Genomic DNA, 20867 nt, shown 5'->3' on the forward strand with positions numbered 1-20867 from the left:
TGTGGGATGGTGTGGGTGTGGGAGGGTAGGGATGAGGTGTGGGTATGGTGGTGGGATGGTGCAAGGTGTGGGATAGGATGGTGTGGGATGGCGGTGGTGTAGGAAGGTGGATGAGGGTAAGGATGAGGTATAAGGCGTAGGACTGTTGCAAAACATTCTAGTCTACCAGGTGACGATAACAGGTAACTAGGACCAGGTGTTATATATATACCTCCCGAGTCTACCAATACCTTCCCTCGTTACCTGACTCTCCCCCCCCCAAAAAAAATAATAATAACAACAAAAATAATCCGAGTTTAGCCGAAACAGAGTGGTCAATTCCTGTTGTTTTGCAGCGACCGGTTAATTGGCCCCTAACCTAATCTAGGCTAACCTAATCGAACCTAATCTAAGCTAACCCAAGCTAATATAATCTAATCCAAGCTAAAATAATCTAATCCAAGCTAACATAATCTAACCCAAGCTAAAATAATCTAACCCAAGCTAACATAATCTAACCTAATGTAAGCTAACACAATTTAACCTAACCTAAGATAACTTAATCTACCCTAACCAAACCTAACCTAACCTAACCAACAGCTGACCTTCACGTAAAGCTCACATCATAAATTCTTCCATCCTTTGCTACTGTCATCAATCACTCCTTCGGGTCTTGTAGAACTATAAGGGTTCTTTTGGTCTCTCTGTTTAGGCATCAGTTCTCACTATCCTGTTCTCATAAAGGTTCTGGTCTAGTTTATGTTGTGCCCAGGATGTTTGACTCGTATACGCGATATTACATACCTTTTGGCCAGCCTTAAATTCCTCGTTACATATTTTGCTTTTTATTTTTATTTTTTCGCTCTGAAGCATCGGAAACATTTATTACAACGTGTTCACTTTCCCAAGACATTAATAGAGTTGTTCCCAGACACTTAGTTTGATAATTGAGTCAAGGCGTTGTAGATATGAAGTTAGGTCAATTTCCGAGTCAGTGTTTTCCTTGTGGCTGCGTGAGGTTAGGACACGGTGAGACGCCTTGACGTTGCCTAGAAGTGATGAAACATGACTAGGAATCAGAATTGTTGATAAAGCATCCTGACTCTACATTTAGTGACCATTAAAAAAAAAAAACGCGCGTTGCTTTAAATTCGGAGTAGGAGTTTCAGAACGCTGACTACAACTTAAAATTAGCATAAATCCTGAAGACTCGGGAAATTTTAACTCAACTTACTACACCGTCTGAATTAACAAGTTATCAGAGGGAGGCAGGACCAATATGTGGGGTTAGTAGGTCAAAGGTCTAGGGATGTTATAGATTACATGACACCTAGGTATACGTACACCTGAGCAACACAACACCTGAGCAACACTACACTCTGAGCAACACAACACTCTGAGTAACATAACACTGAGCACATAATACCTGAGTAACACATAACACTTGAGTAACACAACACCTGGAGCAACATAACACCTGAGCAACACAACACCTGGAGTACAACACAACACTCTGAGCAACACAGCACCTGAGCAACACAACACCTGAGCAACACAGCACTCCAGCAACACAGCACCTGAGCAACACCACACCTGAGCACTACAACTGAGCAACACAACAACAACTGAGCAACACAGCACCTTAGCACCACACCTGGAGCAACACTACACCTGAGCAACACTAACAACTGAGCAAAACAACAACACCTGGAGCAACACAACACCTGAGCAACACAACACCTGAGCAACACAAACACCTGAGCAACACAACACCTGGCAGCAACACCCACACCTGAGCAACACAACACCTGAGCAACACCACACCTGAGCAACACCACACCTGGAGCAACACCACACCTGATCAACACAACACCTGATCAACACAACACCTGAGCAACACAACACCTGAGCAACACAACACCTGTGCAACACAACACCTGTGCAACACAGCACCTGAGCAACACAACACCTGAGCAACACAACACCTGAGCAACACAGCACCTGCGCAACACAGCACCTGAGCAACACAACACCTGTGCAACACAGCACCTGAGCAACACAACACCTGAGCAACACAGCACCTGAGCAACACAGCACCTGAGCAACACAACACCTGTGCAACACAGCACCTGTGCAACACAACACCTGAGCAACACCACACCTGCGCAACACAACACAGAAAAGTACTAAGAATGTTATTGTTCTTATTCTCTGACACCTTCCCGACACGCTGGCAAATGACTCGTGTTTTACTCATTTTAGGAAACCTTCAATATTTAACCCGACACTAAACTCTCCTGTGTTAAAAAATCTCTTTAAACTTTTATTAATAATTTCTAAAGCCATTTTCCCATCAACCAGGTAACTTAGCTGACAGAATTTATTATAAATTTCAGTCATAGAGGAAAAAAAGGGTCTTTGATCACCGATAAAAAAACCCCTCTCCTACACACTACACTGACCTTAAGCCCTTCAGCGCCCCCTGCAGGTACACTTCTGGGTACGGCGGAGAGAATATTTGTGTTACGAATAAAGTTAACCATCACTTGTTAGGAAGAGTATTAATAGTTTAGTCTGAAATAAACTAAGGTAGAGTGAGTTTATTTCTTCCTTTTTTTATTATTTCTTCTGATTCTTGGTCATAAATCCGATAATTCTTATTAGGTAAATAAACACGAGTAGATATTTACTTAATCCTCCTCACACACGCACACACAGCACTTCCACTATAACTTTTAACATGACATAAATCCCGCTATATGTTAAGTAATAAAGTTCTAAAAAAAATATGTGTCTCTCCGACTATTACCTAACCTAACCTAACCCCTAGAGGACGTGGACTGGTTCAAGGCAATACAGTGTGATACATACAGAGCGTTACCATCAGCGAGCAGCAATGAGGCTAAACTTATAATGAAGAGTCTTATTAATAATACTTCATAAATATATATATATATATATATATATATATATATATATATATATATATATATATATATATATATATATAAATATATATATACCTTTCTTAGTTAACTTCTAATTATGCTCAAGCGTTTATAAAGTGGTTGGTTAGGTTAGGTTAGGTTAGGTTGGCTGTAGCTGTTGCGGTCTATGAGAGAGAGAGAGAGAGAGAGAGAGAGAGAGAGAGAGAGAGAGAGCAAAACAAACAACAACAACAAAAGAACACAAAAGAGACGTGCCTAAAGAGACTAATTGACCTTTTCTCCCGTGTCAGGATCGTTAGTACCCTTTCTGATCCTCCTAATATAGAGACTCCGCGGCTAACAGCATAATACATACATTGACTCATAACTAATGACTGGGACACAAGGTCTAAATTCCCTCGTCACCAACATTTTTTTTTTTTTACTTTTTATTTTTTTTTTAAGTGACGGTGAGACAAAGGAGAAGAGAGAGGAAGGTTGGGAGTAGAGAGAGGAAGGTTGGGAGTAGAGAGAGGAAGGTTGGGAGTAGAGAGAGGAAGAAAGAGAGGTATACAACCACCACCTCGCCTCCACAACCAACAACAACCACCACCTCACCTCCACAACAACCACCACCTCACCTCCACAACAACCATCTCGCCTTCACAACCAACAAAAGAAAGCGGTGAGATCCTCGTTACCCGCTACTGTTTTCCTTTAGAAATTGCAATGAAATTTTTCTACCGATAATAAAAACTATTCTTGACGACCATTATCACTCCCCCCTCCCCCCCCTCCAGGTAATATTCCAAATTTCTCGCCAGGTTAGGTTAGGTTAGGTTAGGTTAGGTCAGGTCAGGTCAGTTCAGTACAAGTGTGTAAAGTATATCAGTCTGTGTGTGTTTGTTTGTTTGTTTGCGATTAACATCCATAATTTTGATCCGATCCTTACCAAAACTTCCTATTAGTTCGGTCTGAGTAGTAGTTCATAACACCACAATTCGGGTCAACATCACACGAAAAGTAAGGTCAGAGGTCATTAATAAAGGTCACCCCCCCCAGACAAGATCCCTCGTTCCCTGTTACTGTTTACCTTTACAAATTATTGAACTCATGTTACTTTAATATTCACACACGAAAGGAACAGCCGCCACCGAGGAGAACCCCACACACACACACACACACACACACACACACACACACACACACACACACACACACACACACACACACACACACTATTAAAAAGTTTCTTCCTAAATATTCTGAATGTAAACTATTCATATGTTTTTAATTTAAATGTCCCTCCCAATCAAAAATGGTTGCGTAGAACAAAAAACAATGATATTCTGGATTTTTTACTATTTATGGTTGACGGGAAACAACGTGAGGAAATTTGGGTGGAATGTACAGCAGGGTGAGCATTGTGGGGTAACATGCAAGACCTTTCTGCAGTATCCCCCAGCCCTCCCTTCCTCTCCCTCACCCTCCTCTCCCTCACCCTCCTCTCCATCACCCTCCTCTCCCTCACCCTCCTCTCCCTCACCCTCCTCCCTCACTAAGCCTCCAACAGTAATCATTTCTCACAACTAAACAGGGAAGAATTACCTTAATAACTTGTTGACTTTAGCTGAAGCAAAAAAATATATAAATATATAAATAAAATAACATTACAAAAAGACGCATAAAATTTATATCAAGGCTCAAAGTTAATCAGATACATTCACTTAGCATCAGTGACATGACGTGTACGTGTGTGTATGTGTGTATGTGTGTGTGTGTGTGTGTGTGTGTGTGTGTGTGTGTGTTTGTTATACCCAGTAGTTGTTGTTACTTATACGTGCATTGTTTCCATTTCTCCTGGACGACTTTGGCCCCTGCAAAGTGTGTGTGGGTATGTGTGTGTGTGTGTGTGTGTGTGTGTGTGTGTGTGTGTGTGTGGGTGTGTGTGTGTGACTACTTGGTATAATATAATGTCAAGTCTTGTAGTGAAAACCAAGTCCAATGGAGGAACACTCACTCACTGCCAAGCTAATTGCACAAAAAATCCCAAATAATCTCCATCGTGTCCCCCCCCAAAAATGAGGTAATTTATGAAGGAAAAGGTAATTTACTGCCTCTAAAACGAACTGAAACACTTGGACCTGAGGCACTTGGAACTGAGGCACTTGGACCTGAGGCACTTGGACCTGAGGCACTTGGAACCGAGGCACTTGGAACCGAGGCACTTGGAACCGAGGCACTTGGAACCGAGGCACTTGGAGCCGAGGCACTTGGACCTGAGGCACTTGGAGCTGAGGCACTTGGAGCTGAGGCACTTGGACCTGAGGCACTTGGAGCTGAGGCACTTGGAACCGAGGCACTTGAATACAATAAACACGTCACTCACTCTGATGTCGTGTTAAGAGTCTTCCATCTAACTTAAATGAGCTTACTTCAAGACACAAGTGGTTCCAGGTCACGATACGCTCACACAATGCTCCTCACGCTCACACAATGCTCCTCACACTCACACAATGCTCCTCACACTCAAATCATGCTCCACACACTCAAATCATGCTCCACACTCTCATACGACGGTCCTCACGTTCACATCATGCCCTAATTTTCCTACAATGCTCCTCACGCTCATGTAAAGTTCACCACGCTCACATAATGCTCCCCACGGTCACATAATGCTCCTCGCGCTCACTTCATGATCTTCACTCACACACACTGATCCTTACTTCCATAAAACGCCCCTTACTCTCACACAACGCTCCTCATTCGTTCACACAACGCTCCTCATTCGCTCACACAACGCTCCTCACACTCACACAACGCTCTTCACTCTCACACAACGCTCTTCACTCTCACACAACGGTCCTCACACTCACACAACGCTCCTCACACTCACACAACGCTCCTCACTCTCACACAACGCTCCTCACGCTCACACAACGCTCCTCACGCTCACACAACGCTCCTCACTCTCACACAATGCTCCTCACTCTCACACAACGCTCCTCACTCTACTCTGTATTTACAATCAGCTAACCTTGAATGACGCACACACTATCAACATCATTTCCCCACACTACCACTAGATGTCACTGTCACCTGATGTCACGGTCACCAGATGTCACAGTCACCTGATGTCACGGTCACTAGATGTCACGGCCACCAGATGTCAGGGCCACCAGATGTCACGGCCACCAGATGTCACGGCCACCAGATGTCACTGTCACTAGATGTCACTGTCACCTGATGTCACGGTCACCAGATGTCACAGTCACCTAATGTCACGGTCACCTGATGTCAGGGCCACCAGATGTCACGGCCACCAGATGTCACTGCGGTCAGGACAAGGAGAAACTAGAGGGGAGTTAAATTTGATTCATTTTGTCTCCCCAGCAATACAAGGAACGTGATTGGTTAGTTTCTTGTTGGTAATGAGTTAACTAAGTGGGTCAGATTTGTACTGCTGGTGATGACTGCTAAGAATGTACACCAACCCCCAGCGTCAGGGAGGGTTACGGCCATCTTGCTGGAGATATGAGCAGTGGCCAGTTTTATTGTTGTTTTAATCTCTTGAGTACGATGCGTCTTAATCTCTTGAGTACGATGCGTCTTAATCTCTTGAGTACGATGCGTCTTAATCTCTTGAGTGCGGTGCATCTTAATCTCTTGAGTACGATGCGTCTTAATCTCTTGAGTACGATGTGTCTTAATCTCTTGAGTACGATGCGTCTTAATCTCTTGAGTACGATGTGTCTTAATCTCTTGAGTACGATGTTTTAACTTCTTTGAGTACGATGTTTTAACTTCTTTGAGTACGATGTAAAATATTTTAAGTTTTCATTAAGCAGTAGGATATTTTATTTATTTATTTATTTGTCGCATTCTAAGTCACCCAAAGTCGATCATTTCGCAATTTTTCGGTCGATGTTGGATATAATAATTATGATCAAGAAATGAGAAGACAAGACAGCACTGGGCACCATTTCCTTCGCTACATGATTACTACTAAGTTACCTCCTTCGTTATCAGTTCGTGTGTGTGTGTGTGTGTGTGTGTGTGTGTGTGTGTGTGTGTGTGTGTGTGACCTTCCTCTCCTTTTGGGTATAACACCAACACAACAACTGGCATATTACTTGTCAACCTTTACCTCTTAATCAACAACTTTAAATCAACTAACATTTACAGTACAGGTGAGTCACAACACACCTTTATATTCTGGTGACAAGCTCAAGAGACAGAACCACTAGTACCACTGAAAAGAACCACTACCACCACCACTGACACCAACACTAGCACCACTGACACCAACACTAGCACCACTGACACCAACACTAGCACTACTGACACCAACACTAGCTGCGACACCAACCTAGCACCAACACCTGGCACCACTGACACCAACACTGGCACCACTGACACCAACACTAGCACCACAGCACCAACACTAGCGCCACTGACACCAACACTAGCACCACTGACACCAACACTAGCACCACTGACACCAACACTAGCACCACTGACACCAACACTAGCACCACTGACACCAACACTAGCACCACTGACAACACAACACTAGCACCACTGACACCAACACTAGCACCACTGACACCAACACTAGCACCACTGACACCAACACTAGCACCACTGACACCAACACTAGCACTACTCGACAACACTAGCACCAACACCAGCACCACACTGACACCAACACTAGCACCACTGACACCAACACTAGCACCACTGACACCAACACTAGCACCACTGACACCAACACTAGCACCACTGACACCAACACTAGCACCACTGACACCAACACTAGCACCACTGACACCAACACTAGCACTACTGACACCAACACTAGCACCACTGACACCAACACTAGCACCACTGACACCAACACTAGCACCACTGACACCAACACTAGCACCACTGACACCAACACTAGCACCACTGACAGACAGCTAGCCCGACACACTAACACCGTCACATATCGAGCAAGAGAAATTCATTTATCTCGCCTTAAACGGATACATGTTTAGTCAATTAGTCAAATACACATAAGGTCGGTGTCAATTAGTGTCGTGATGATACATGGTGTCTCATTATCGCTCACCTGTGATAATGTCCCCTCTCACCTTGATAAATTTACCTTTAAAACAATTATTGACATTTGTGTATTGATGTTATTTCTCGTTAATTCACTCTCTTGGGACCCCCCCCCCTCTCCTCCTCGTAATGTTCATGGGTTAGTTATGTAAATTCCCCTAAAATTTTCCCTGTCCCTGTATAAACAACAAAAAATATCCCTGTTGGGGGAATTTCACGGGCTGAGCGAACCGATTTTACGCTGTCTTAACACTGTTTCAGCCTAAACAGAAGGTTAGGTTAACTTTTTACGGTTTATCTGTGTGTGTGTGTGTGTGTGTGTGTGTGTGTGTGTGATAATGATAATAATAATAATTAACGGTTTATTGAAAGAGCACAGCCGGAAGGCTGAAAATATACAGTTACATAATTGGGGAATGGGTCTCTTGATTGACAAATAATATACAAGTAACGTAATTTATACAAAATGATATATAATAACTAGGTGGGGAGAAGGTCATACTACAGGGCATTTCAACATAGTGACAGTGCAAAAAGGTAAGATTGACTGGGAGTAATACACTGGTTGATTACAAGTTATTGATAATTTTACGATGGTTGGGACCGGGCTGTTCTTATAGCGATCAGTACGTGCTCGTGTGAGCTGGATGCGGTTGTGGTGTCGAAACAATTCTCGGACGAGGGATCTCGGTGGTAGTAGGAGCCAGTGTCGAGGATGGTGCAGAAGCTTCTCACCAAATTTGCAGATGAGGTCGGTGATGGTCAGAGGAGCGAGGGTAAGTGTGTTGAGCACTTCTTGATATGTGGAGTAGGAAGGGAGAGAATAATCTTGCATGCTCTATTTTGCACTTTTTCTAGGTGTTTACGCTGTGGTTATAGGGAGGAAGACCAGATGGGGAGGCATAGGTGAGCTTGAAGTATGAATGTTGAGTAAACACTGAGGAGCTCGGGTGCAGGAACTTCGAGGGACTTGAGTCGGCGGAGGAGGTGGAGACGGAAACTGGAGGATTTGACAACTTCACTGACGTGAGTTTTCCAATTTAGTTTGTTGTCTTTGTGACGCCGAGGAGCTTAGTGGAGTCTATAACCTGGAGTGTGTTGGGACCCAAAGAATAGATGTGTGTGTGTGTGTGTGTGTGTGTGTGTGTGTTTATGTCCATTTAAACTATTTTTTTAATTCTTAGTTTTCAATATATTTCTCATCACCCACCTCCAGTTGAAGTAGTGTTTCTCATCACACCACAAGTTACGTAATATTGTTCTCTAAGTTTCCCTAAATATCGAAAATATTCTAAAAACTTAGCGAAATTAATTCGGGTAATGGAAAATTAAACCTTTAGTCATGTGAGGTTTTCTTTTTCCTCAATTAATTCCTTCCAGCAGACATCGCTATATGTAAAGACTGTCCCTATATCTATCTTTAATATCATCTATAGTCTATATTATACTTCCATCTCAATCATTCCAATTCCTATCCTAACTCTAACTTGTCCTTAACCTAACCCAACCTTTGTATATATTAATGATTATTTTAGTCTCAGTAAGTGTGTGAACTCTGAAATGTATAAAATGTTTCGCTGATCTGAGAAAGGTTAGGTTAGGAAATGATCGAGTTAGATGAGATTAGGTTAGGTTAGGTTAGATTAAGGTTAGATTAGGTTAGGATAGGTTAGGATAGGTTAGGTTAAGGTTAGGTTAGATTAAACGTGTACCGAAGAGAATTTTAAGAGTTGTTGGGAAAATATTGTCAAGAAATCTGAAGTATATTGATTTGTTGGGGAAATTATATAGATGGGATGGGGAAATGGGGTGGGTGTGTTGGGGGGTGTGGGGTGTGTTGGGGGGGTGTGGGTGTGTTGGTGCTGGGGATGTGGGTGTGTTGGGGGATGTGTTGGTGCTGGGGAGGTAAACTGAGGCATGGGGAATGTTAGGGATTTTGGGGGAATTTATTTATTTAAGACTTAGGGAAATTTATGCACGTGGGGGAATTTTATATAAAGGTGTCAGGGAAGATTTTAAAGGTTTTTTGGAAAGTTACAAGAAATATTGGGGGGAGAAAAATCTGAAAGTATTGAGAAAATTGAGGCAAGGAAACGAAAGATGATGGAGGAGAAGCATGGGCCGTGATAGACCTGACCTCCAGCAACCTCAAGGCGAGAATAACCTGCTTGAACCTTCCACCAAAACTCACAATCGTACTGTTGCCACCCTGAGCCTGTCTACCCCAGCCCAGCCTACCCCAGCCCAGCCTACCCCAGCCCAGCCCAGCCCAGCCCAGCCCAGTTGCCCGACAAATCATTATCTCCAATGATCGTGGGGCAACGTTAGGTCGTCAATCCCGTGTCAATTCTTAGGAAGCCAACCTCTATCACTATTTTTTTTTTACTCCAGTTGACCTTTATCTGTCCCCGAAGAACGACCAAGACAGAGCGAAAGGAATCTGTAAAAAAAAATAAAAAAATAAATAAAAAAAATCGCATCTCCAAGGTACAATGATGCACTGACGGTCCCGGGGGAAAGCTCTATAATTGGACTGAGAGAAAGAGTATAGAGCTAAGTCAGTAATGTTACTCGGCCTCTAAATAATCTGCTCTAGCGATTCACTACTATAAGTTTGTTGCACTTTAACGAGGACTTACATCAGCGGGATAAGAATCTTTTTTTTTCTCTTTACTTAAATATTCCTAGAAACAACAGGGTGTCCCAGAAAAAATATACACACACACTGCGTTAATAGATTTCCGAGGAGATTGCATGAAAATATGTAAGGTAGTCTGAATACATTTTTTCGAGACACACTATATTAGGCCTGTAATTATGTCGATAAGAACATGCTACAACACATCGCTGGCTAATGAAGGGTAAATACATCACAATAATGAAGAACAGTTGAAGGAGGAGTTATTCACGACACACCGACACACACACACACACACACACACACTCTCAAGCCCCTCAACCCCGGTGTTACAGGGAGGGAGGGTTGGTGGTTGGTAGGCTGGAGGAAGTGTGAGGAACAGGTCGTCCTCGGGTGAAAAGTTTTCTTCTAATCCTTCCTTCAAGAGGGACACTCTATGGCTTCTACCTCACCCACCTACAGTAGATGTTGGTTTCTTCGTGTGGGTGTCTGTCTGTGTCTTGTTTGTCTGTATGTCTTTTGTCTCTGTCTTAGTGATTTCCTGTCCGTGTTTGCGTCTGTTAAAAAAGCTTACCGTCACCTGTGTGTTGAAGATCCGCCGTCGACACCCTCACACTCACCTGCAGAGAGAGAGAAAAAAAAAATTATCATTCCCATAAAACAAAATCACATCACAACATGTCAACAAAGGTACGATACTACACATTCATTCCACACAGGATCTTGATAGTTGTGTTTACGTGTTCCCCGATGGACACAGAGGAACAAGGAACACTTCTATGAGCTCTCTTAACTCTAGATAGCATTCGACGGAGCTGCTCATCGACCTCATAAAATACGGTGTCCCATAAAAATGTCCCTGCCTCCCTCCCTTCAACTCAGTGTCTCAGGGAGCAGGCAGGGAGGCAGGGAGCAGCAGGGAGGGAGACACCCTATATTTACTCCTGGACAAAGGTATAGAAGTATGCCGGGTGTTGAGGATTAGTTAACGTGTTAATGAGAGATAAAATTATATCATCTTCATATCTGGTTAAATTAGGTTAAATTCACCTTGAAGACAATATATCCCAAATAGATTAGTCCAATAGTCTGTACATTTGTGTTCCGTCTCAATATATTATAATCTAGTACAATACTGTGACTCTTAGCGCCCTGTGAGATGGAGGCAACAAGAGGGCACGATAAAAAGTTAATCCATGAAGTAACACAAAGGCCTAGATGGATTAATATAACCTAAGCTGACTGATACCAGATTAGCCAAGAACGAGACCTACCGACAGAGGCATTAATTGCTACAACTTTACCTGAATCACTCACCTGTGTTACTATATGAGTGATGAGGCACACCTGGGTACAAAATATTGCCCACGAAATAAACGAAAAAGAGCAACAGCTGGCTAGTACCCCAGACTCCAGGTAAAATTTAAGACAATATAATGAATTAAATTGACAAAGGTGTGTTGATCTACCTGGTGTAGTATAAAGACAAGGTGGGTAGTGAGGATGAGGACACGGTAGTGACCACAGAAGGTAGGAAGCAAGAAAGAAGAAGATAATAATAGAAATAAAGAGGAAGTGAGTGTAGGAAGGGGTAGTAGGTGGTGATGCGGGGAGTGTGATGTCAGCCACGGGGGAGTGAGATGGTGTCAGCCACTGGGAACTGGGGTGGTGTCAGCAACTGGGAACTGGGGTGGTGTCAGCCAATGGGGACGAACTGAGGTGAGGAGTGTGCTGCAGGGGAGGCACTCGTGTTCAATAAACTAGCCCCCGCGCTTGTGTGGGCACAAATCTGAAATCTGATACTATTCATGTTTACGTCCAGATAAAACAAACATGCATTCAAGATACTGGTGTATAACCTACCAATAAGTGGAGGCTCTCTCTCTACACACACACACGCACACACACACACACACACACACACACACACACACACACACACACTACAACCTAAGTATAGGTTCACTGTCACATGATATGTCTGGTAAGCGAATACAGTACTGTAAGATAAAACGCGTAGTGACAGCCTTGAGTACTACTGTCTGTCTGGTCATAGTTGTGGTCGTTATAAGCAGCAGTGTACTATAGCGTAGTACGACTACCTCTCTCTCTCTGCCAGCTCTCGTCTCCACAACAGTCTGCTACTTTACTGTTCTTAACTGATCATCACATCAACACCTTGAGGAACGTTTCAGTACCCTCACCTACTGCCCTCATCCCCCAACAGTTCCTATACTAAAGTGAAAACTAAACAGTCTCTCCTGCCGACTGTAACCAACCCAGCTGACCTTGACCACACCTGTCTTGTGACTTGTACGACGAGAAAGTCTAAGATAGTGTCAATGTGTCACTCAGCTCGTATCCCAGCCAAACACTGCAATATACTCTAGGTGTTGTCTCACTCATTACAGGTACAGTACAGGTGCGTTTCTTAGTCAATGAAATCGTTCTATTGTGTCGCTTTTCCATGATATACAGTATGTCATCTGAATCAACATTTATTGACATATAGAGGGAAAAATATACACTAAATTGGGAGTGAGAATTCTTTATGATATCCGCGGACATGGGACAAGGGTGCGGTGGCCGAGGTGCTATAACATTCATCTGCTGACCCAAAGTTGTCTGGTTCTATGAGAGGCTCCTACAGCTGGTTCACCTGTAGTATGGCTACCTAGCTCAACAGACGAGTGGTAGGGTGCAGTTCCAGTCACACTCTCACCGCCTTTTATACTGAAGGCTTGGTTTGCAGTGTGCTGTATCCACACTGCCCCTAAACCCATGAGACTCATTATAATGTTCGAGCTCAGTAAACAGAACCTTGTATCATTAACACCTGGAGATCACAGTGTGCACCTTACCAGAGGCGTAAACCTCCTGAAGCAGTATCACCACAACTGAGCCTCAACAGGATAGGAGTGACCTGGACTGGAGAGGATGATAAATGAGAGGCAGTAATATCTTAAGCTGTTATTAATACCCTCATGGCTGTATCCCCGGACCAAAATCAAATCTGGTGACTAGAGGAGCCTTGTGTGCCTCTCTGGGGAGACTCACGATAAATCATTACTAGTAGGTGATCTTATCTTTGTTTTCTCAAGATGGCTCTGATGCTTGTGTTGTAGCCTACACTGGGTGGGCGAAGCTTAGTGCCCTCTCCTGAGGCGTGAGCACAAGTGTCTTTAAGATGCAGATCTAATATCAAAAGTTTGTTGTTCATCGTCGATATCTTTTGGTGAAATTTTCTCTCCTGAACAGTGAGCAAAAAGTGTTCAAATCTCTCCCTCCTCACCTCACACAACCGCACCCTATAACACTTAACCTGACACAAATTTAACCTAACTCCTGGTCGGGTCCTACTTGAAGGGAACTACTCATTGACACATAAAATTTCCCTCGCCTGGTTTATATTAATCAAACCATATCGGGTTTAGTAACATATCTACACTAGTGCTCCTAATTCTTATCTAATTCCCTAAACTCCCAGACATTTTAGAGAGAAGAACATTCCTCAAAACACTACAGATAACTTACTCATAAACATGTAATCTTTTCCTCAACAAACTCAGCCTCGTCTTACCTTTGTTATTGTTCACTAAAAGTTCACCAACTAATCATTTCCAAGAGACAAAATTAAATAACATGAACATTATTATTCAACTAAAGTTTCTCTGTTCTCAAAATATACAAAAAGTTTCTTGTATTTGTTCCTTGACGGCCGCGAATAAAAGTATATTTTGTGATCACCGGCAGATTATCTCTCGTCTTCCGGTCTTTTACGAGTTGTTCAGGTGACGCGGAGAAAATGAACTGAGTCTCTTGGGAGGTTTTGATTTCAAAGTCTCTGCTATTACTCCTCCTCCTGATCCCCTCCTCCTCCTGCTGCTGCTCCTCCTCCCCCTCCTCCTCCTCCTCCTCCTCCTGCTGCTCCTCCTCCTCCTCCTCCTGCTGCTCCTCCTCCTCCTCCTCCCTCCCCCCTAAAAATTATAAACTTATGGACACACACATACATACACAAACACACACACACACGTACACGCTAAAGCAAGTGCACATACAAACACAAACACAAAATAAAAAAGGTAAACAAACAAACAAAAACAGTTTCTACAGCCGCTCAATTCAAAAAACAAAAAATTATCAAAAAACATTTTATATCGACATATCAGTCACCATAGGTCACCACAGGTCATGTTCCCAGCACCACAGGCTTCATGTTCCCAGCACCACAGGTCATAAAGTTCCCCAGCACCACAGGTCATGTTCCCAGCACCACAGGTCATGTTCCCAGCACCAAAGGTCATGTTCCCCAGCACCACAGGTCATGTTCCCAGCACCACAGGTCATGTTCCCAGCACCACACAGGTCATAAAGCCCAGCACCACAGGTCATAAGTTCCCAGCACAACAGGTCATGTTCCTGCGCACTACAGGTCATGTTTCCAGCACCACAGGCTGCCCAGCACCAGCAGGTCATGTTCCCCAGCACCACAGGCTGCACCCCAGCACAACAGGTCATGTTCCCAGCACCACAGGTCATAAACCCCAGCACAAACAGGTCATGTTCCCAGCACCACAGGTCATGTTCCCAGCACCAAAGGTCATGTTCCCAGCACCACAGGCTCATGTTCTCACAACAGGAGTTAAGATCTTTCACAGCTGGAACATCCTCAGGTCTTCAGTGTGTGTGTGTGTGTGTGTGTGTGTGTGTGTGTGTGTGTGTGTGTGTGTGCGTGTGTGTGGTCATAACAAATACTCGTATCTCCAGCGTAAGTTTGTGTATAAAGTTTGTTGTTGTTTTTATGACTATCTTGGTGGTGCAATAACGAGACCCTTAACGAGACCATAAACGAAACCCTTAACTAGACCCTTAACAAGACCCTTAGCGAAACCCTTAACCAAACCATTAACGAGACCCTTAACAAGACCCTTAACCAAACCATTAACGAGACCCTTAACCAAACCATTAACGAGACCCTTAACGAGACCTATAAGTTTATACATAATATCTCTATTTCCTTCACGAAGACACTGAACCAATGAACGAATTTCAGATTTTTTTTTAATTTACTCCTAAAAATCACAATGGGAACGAAAGATATTAATGTCTTATTACGTAAAGTTGGAAAGTAAACAGAATTGTCAGGTGTATTACAGGTGGGGAAGGTGGGAGCCAAGAAGCAGTGAGACCTGAGGCACACACACCTGTTGCTTTGGTTGTGTGGCTCCTCCTCCTCCTCTAACACCCTCCCTTCCTCACACCTCACCCCTCATACCTCACACCCGAGCCAAGTGATGTTTGTATTCTGGTAACATCACCTAACCTAACCTGAGGTATGCTAGCTGGCGTCCCTCTGGTGTTCGTGCCTAAAGCTGTATACTCTGGGCTCGCTGGTGTGTTAGTGGTGCTGGTAACATAAACAATAACACAATGACAGGCTGAGAGTTACCGCCAGTCCACGATAGAAAAATATGACTCTTAAAAATAACATTGAAAAATAATGTTGAAAATTATACTCTCTCTCTCTCTCTCTCTCTCTCTCTCTCTCTCTCTCTCTCTCTCTCTCTCACTATTCGAGGTGGGCGCCGGACAAATATTTAGGTATATATAAAGAAAGTGATGGAGAGAATTTTCACAGGACGGAAGTGAGTGAGGAGGGAGGTAGCCAGGCGAAGCTCCGGGGACACAGTTCTTTACAATATCCTTTTGCAAGTTGAATTTTGATGGTACCGATGAAAGGTTGTGTTGGGGGGAGGGAGAGAGGGAGAGCGGACGGAAAGAAACAGGGAGGAACTTATACGATGTCAAGGAAGGAGAGAGGGAAGGAGAGAGGGAGGGAACCTGCCTGGAGACTAGCAGAGATGCAGGTAGATCAGGATTCTACCTAAGGATACGCACGAGTAAATAGGAGGGAGGACATCTAAGGACACGGAGGGAGGGAAGGATGGGACTGAAGAGGAGGGAGGGTGAAGGAGGGAGGAGAGGAGGGAACTCAAGAGGAGGGTGAAGGGAAGAAAAAATCCACCCGAGTGTATGGAGGGAAGAGAGGGAGGGAACCTGGACCGAGACGTGGAGGGCAAGAAGGAGGGAAGTAAGGGAGGGAGGGAGCTCGTGTGTGTGTGTGTGTGTGTGTGTGTGTGTGTGTGTGTGTGTGTGTGTACTGGGACGTGGGGAAGAGGAGTATGTTGGTGGTGTAAAAACTGGTTGGTGGTGGTGGTGGACAGATGCAGGTAGTGGTGGTAGTAGTAGGGCCAGTAGAAGGGTTGCCCTCCCAATGCGTGAGTGGCTCTTCCTATGACGTCGATTACGCCATGGTGTGCAAGAAAGGGGGCTTCATATGCATGAGGCATGACGAAGTAAGGGACCTCACAGCAAATACGTTGAAGGAAATCTGTCGTGATGTCAGGGTAGAACCGACCCTCCTTCCATTGGACGGTGAGAATTTCCAACATAGAACTTCAAACACACCCAACGAAGCCCGTGTTGACGTCAGTACTCGAGGATTCTGGACGCGGGGACAGTGAGCCTTCTTAAACATCAGGATTTTTTATCCCATGGCCGCATGTCACCGTAACTTAGCTCTCGATGCTGCACACCTCGCGTAGGTGCTATCCGAACAGAAGCAGCAGCCCAGAAGTTATGTTACAGCCTGGATGAGATGTCGACTGTCCTTCTCTCTCCTTAGGTCGGCTTTGCTTTGCCTCAGGGGAAAGAGAGCATCGGCCCCAAAGCAAACAACTGCTGCAGATATTGACTATGAGGCTACAGTCACTGAATGCCGCATAAATCTGCGGCTCAACTAACTCGACACAGATAGGGCAGCTACTTATGTATTAGGATAGTTAATTTTAAGGTAATACAATGGCGGCGAAGGTGTGACTATTGGGGGAGGCTGGAGGCCATTAAAAGGAGGAGTGGTGGTGGAGAGATGCAGGTAGTGGTGGTAGTAGTAAGAGTGGTGGTAGTGGAGAGATGCAGGTAGTGGTGGTAGTAGTAAGAGTGGTGGTGGTGGAGAGATGCAGGTAGTGGTGGTAGTAGTAAGAGTGGTGGTAGTGGAGAGATGCAGGTAGTAGTGATGGTGGTAGTGGAGAGAAATACCTTAGGTGGTGTTGATGAGGAAAGGTGTTTGTGATGGTGGTGAGCAGAAATGGCTAGTAGTAGTAGTAGGGAAGGTGTATGAGGTAGTGGAAGGTAAGAGCCTTATACCTGAAACAGATAATTTAAACTGGATCCTCGACCACACACACACACACACACACACACACACACACACGAGATAATCTCCATAATATGTACCCTAAATAACCAACCTTTATGAAAATAGACCAAAAAACGTCGTCAAAAAATTTATCGGTAAAAATTGTCACGACAGAGACCCGTGGCTGCCCGAGATGCATCCAGCGCGGCTACCAGGAAATTGAATTTTTCCGAGAGAGTTGAACAAAAGGCCACCTACCACCACCACCACCACCACCACCACCACCACCTTACCGCCCTGGGGTCTTGACTTCATCTCTTCCAGTGTGTGTGTGTGTGTGTGTGTGAAGCCAACTTGCATTCTATAAAAAACCCACAAATACTCCAGTGTCGTCCGGTATATCTGCTGCCTCAACACACAACAGAAGGAGGTGTTAGTAGTGCCTCAAGTGTACAGAGATAGAGTATTAGTTATATAATTGTTACCAGAAATCATTACTGTTCAGAATATTACTAATGCATGATGTTGTGGACGAGCTGCCATCTTGTGCCAGTGTTATGTGATCAGTCTGCCACTTGAGTTATATTGCTCGTTAGGTCCTTAATTGTGTTAACTACTGCTACCGCTACCACCACTACTACTACCGTCACTGTTACTCCTAGTGACTAATGCTGTTTATATTGTCATTGTTATTCTACTGATGTTATTGTTATCTATATTTACATTGTTATAATTGTTCTTGTCATTGTGTGGTTCTGGGGAATGTCTTGTGTGGTTCTGGGGAATGTCTTGTGTGGTTATGTGGGGAATGAATCTCTCTCTCTTGGGTGGTTCTAGGGAATTTCTTAAGTGGTTCTGGGGGAATGAATATTTCTCTTGAGTGGTTCTGTGGGGAATTAATATCTCTCTTGAGTAGTTCTAGGGAATGAATATCTGCCTTGGGTGGTTCTAGGGGATGAATATCTGCCTTGAGTGATTTTGAGGGAATGAATATTTCTCTTGAGTGGTTCTAGGGAATGAATATCTGCCTTGAGTGATTCTGAGGGGAATGAATACCTCTCATGAGTGGTTCTGTGGGGAATGAATATCTGCATTGAGCGGTTCTGAGGGGAATGAATATCTGCATTGAGTGATTCTGAGGGGAATGAATACCTCTCATGAGTGGTTCTGTGGGGTAATATCATAGCAGTAATATTCTCAGTGTCTCCTCGGCTGCCGCAGGAAGCTACTCGGGTCTTATCTGGGTCAATTTCCGATGTCATTCCGGAGTCGCTGGCGAGAAATTTCCACGATATCATTACGGTCACTTCGGCAGGAGGAACATTACCGTGTGAAGGAGGTAAATTATTGGTGTAATTTGACATACTCGAGTAGTTATGAGTGTATGATGATATATGAATGACTTAACAGGTGTGTATGATGATTTATGAATGACTTAACAGGTGTGTATGATGATATATGAATGACTTAACAGGTGTGTATGATGATTTATGAATGACTTAACAGGTGTGTATGATGATTTATGAATGACTTAACAGGTGTGTATGATGATTTATGAATGACTTAACAGGTGTGTATGATGATTTATGAATGACTTAACAGGTGTGTGTATGATGATTTATGAATGACTTAACAAGTGTGTATGATGATATATGAATGACTTAACAGGTGTGTATGATGATTTACTTAACAGGTGTATGATGATATATGAATGACTTAACAGGTGTATGATGATTTATGAATGACTTAACAGGTGTGTATGATGATATATGAATGACAACAGGTGTGTATGATATGAATTACTTAACAGGTGTGTGTATGATGATATATGAATGACTTAACAGGTGTGTATGATGATTTATGAATGACTTAACAGGTGTGTATGATGATTTACTTAACAGGTATATATCATTATTACTTAGCGGACATTCCCTTACCTTTAATTAGACTCGTTATCTGTTCCTACGTTATGATTCTCGAAGATTCTTAAGTCAGTTTCTCCCAGAATAGAAAATACGAAAATGGAACAATTTACGTCTCGGCTTCAATAATATCCGCCCCCCCTGGTTATTTTGGTATCTTAGCATAAGTAAGTTAGTTGAATATATTCTCTTGTGACACCTTAGGGGTAAAAAAAAATCTATCTTACGACCATCTGAGCAACCTGGGTTAGGTTAGGTTGAAACGGGTGCTCTTACTCACCATTAGCTCGCAGGTAGGTTAGGTTAGGTTGGGTTGGGTTAGGTTGAAACAGGTACTCTCGCTTTTCATTACTTAACAGGCAGGAGACATCATCACCCCACCCTCCATGACCTCCCCCCCCCCACCCTCCACCCCCACCTCCATGACCCCCCCTCCACCCTCCATGACCCCCCACCCCACACGTTGCCACACCAAGGACACCACTGATGATAAAGTTGTGTACCTCAGCGAGAAAAAAAAAGTTGGGTAGGTGGTAAGGGAGGTGAATTATGACCCTTTACCTGTGTGAGTGTGTTGTCTGAGGCCTTAGTGACAGGTTAGGTTAGGTTAGGTGAGAGTTTACGTGGTGGTAGGCTAGGCTAGGTTAAGTTAAGTTAGGTAGTGGCCTTAGGTAGGTCTGGTGGTTAGGTTAGGTTAGGTAATGGCCTTAGGGAGGTCTGGTGGTTAGGTTAGGTTAGGTTAGGTAGTGGCCTTAGGTAGGTCTGGTGGTTAGGTTAGGTTAGGTTAGGTGGTGGTTTTAGGAAGGTCTGGTGGTTAGGTTAGGTTAGGTGGTGGCCTTAGGAGGTCTGGTGGTTAGGTTAGGTTAGGTAATGGCCTTCGGGAGGTCTGGTGGTTAGGTTAGGTTAGGTTAGGTAGTGGCCTTAGGTGGGACTGGTGGTTAGGTTAGGTTAGGTTAGGTAATGGGCCTTAGGTAGGTCTGAGGTGGTTAGGTTAGGTTAGGTTAGGTAATGGCCTTAGGTAGGTCTGGTGGTTGGAGTTGGGATTAGGTTAGGTGGTGGTTTTAGGAAGGTCTGGTGGTTATCCCTTGTATACGAGA

Source organism: Homarus americanus, unplaced genomic scaffold (genome assembly GCF_018991925.1).
Source record: "Homarus americanus isolate GMGI-L3 unplaced genomic scaffold, GMGI_Hamer_2.0 scaffold48406, whole genome shotgun sequence".
In the NCBI taxonomy this organism is placed as follows: Eukaryota; Metazoa; Arthropoda; class Malacostraca; order Decapoda; family Nephropidae; genus Homarus; species Homarus americanus.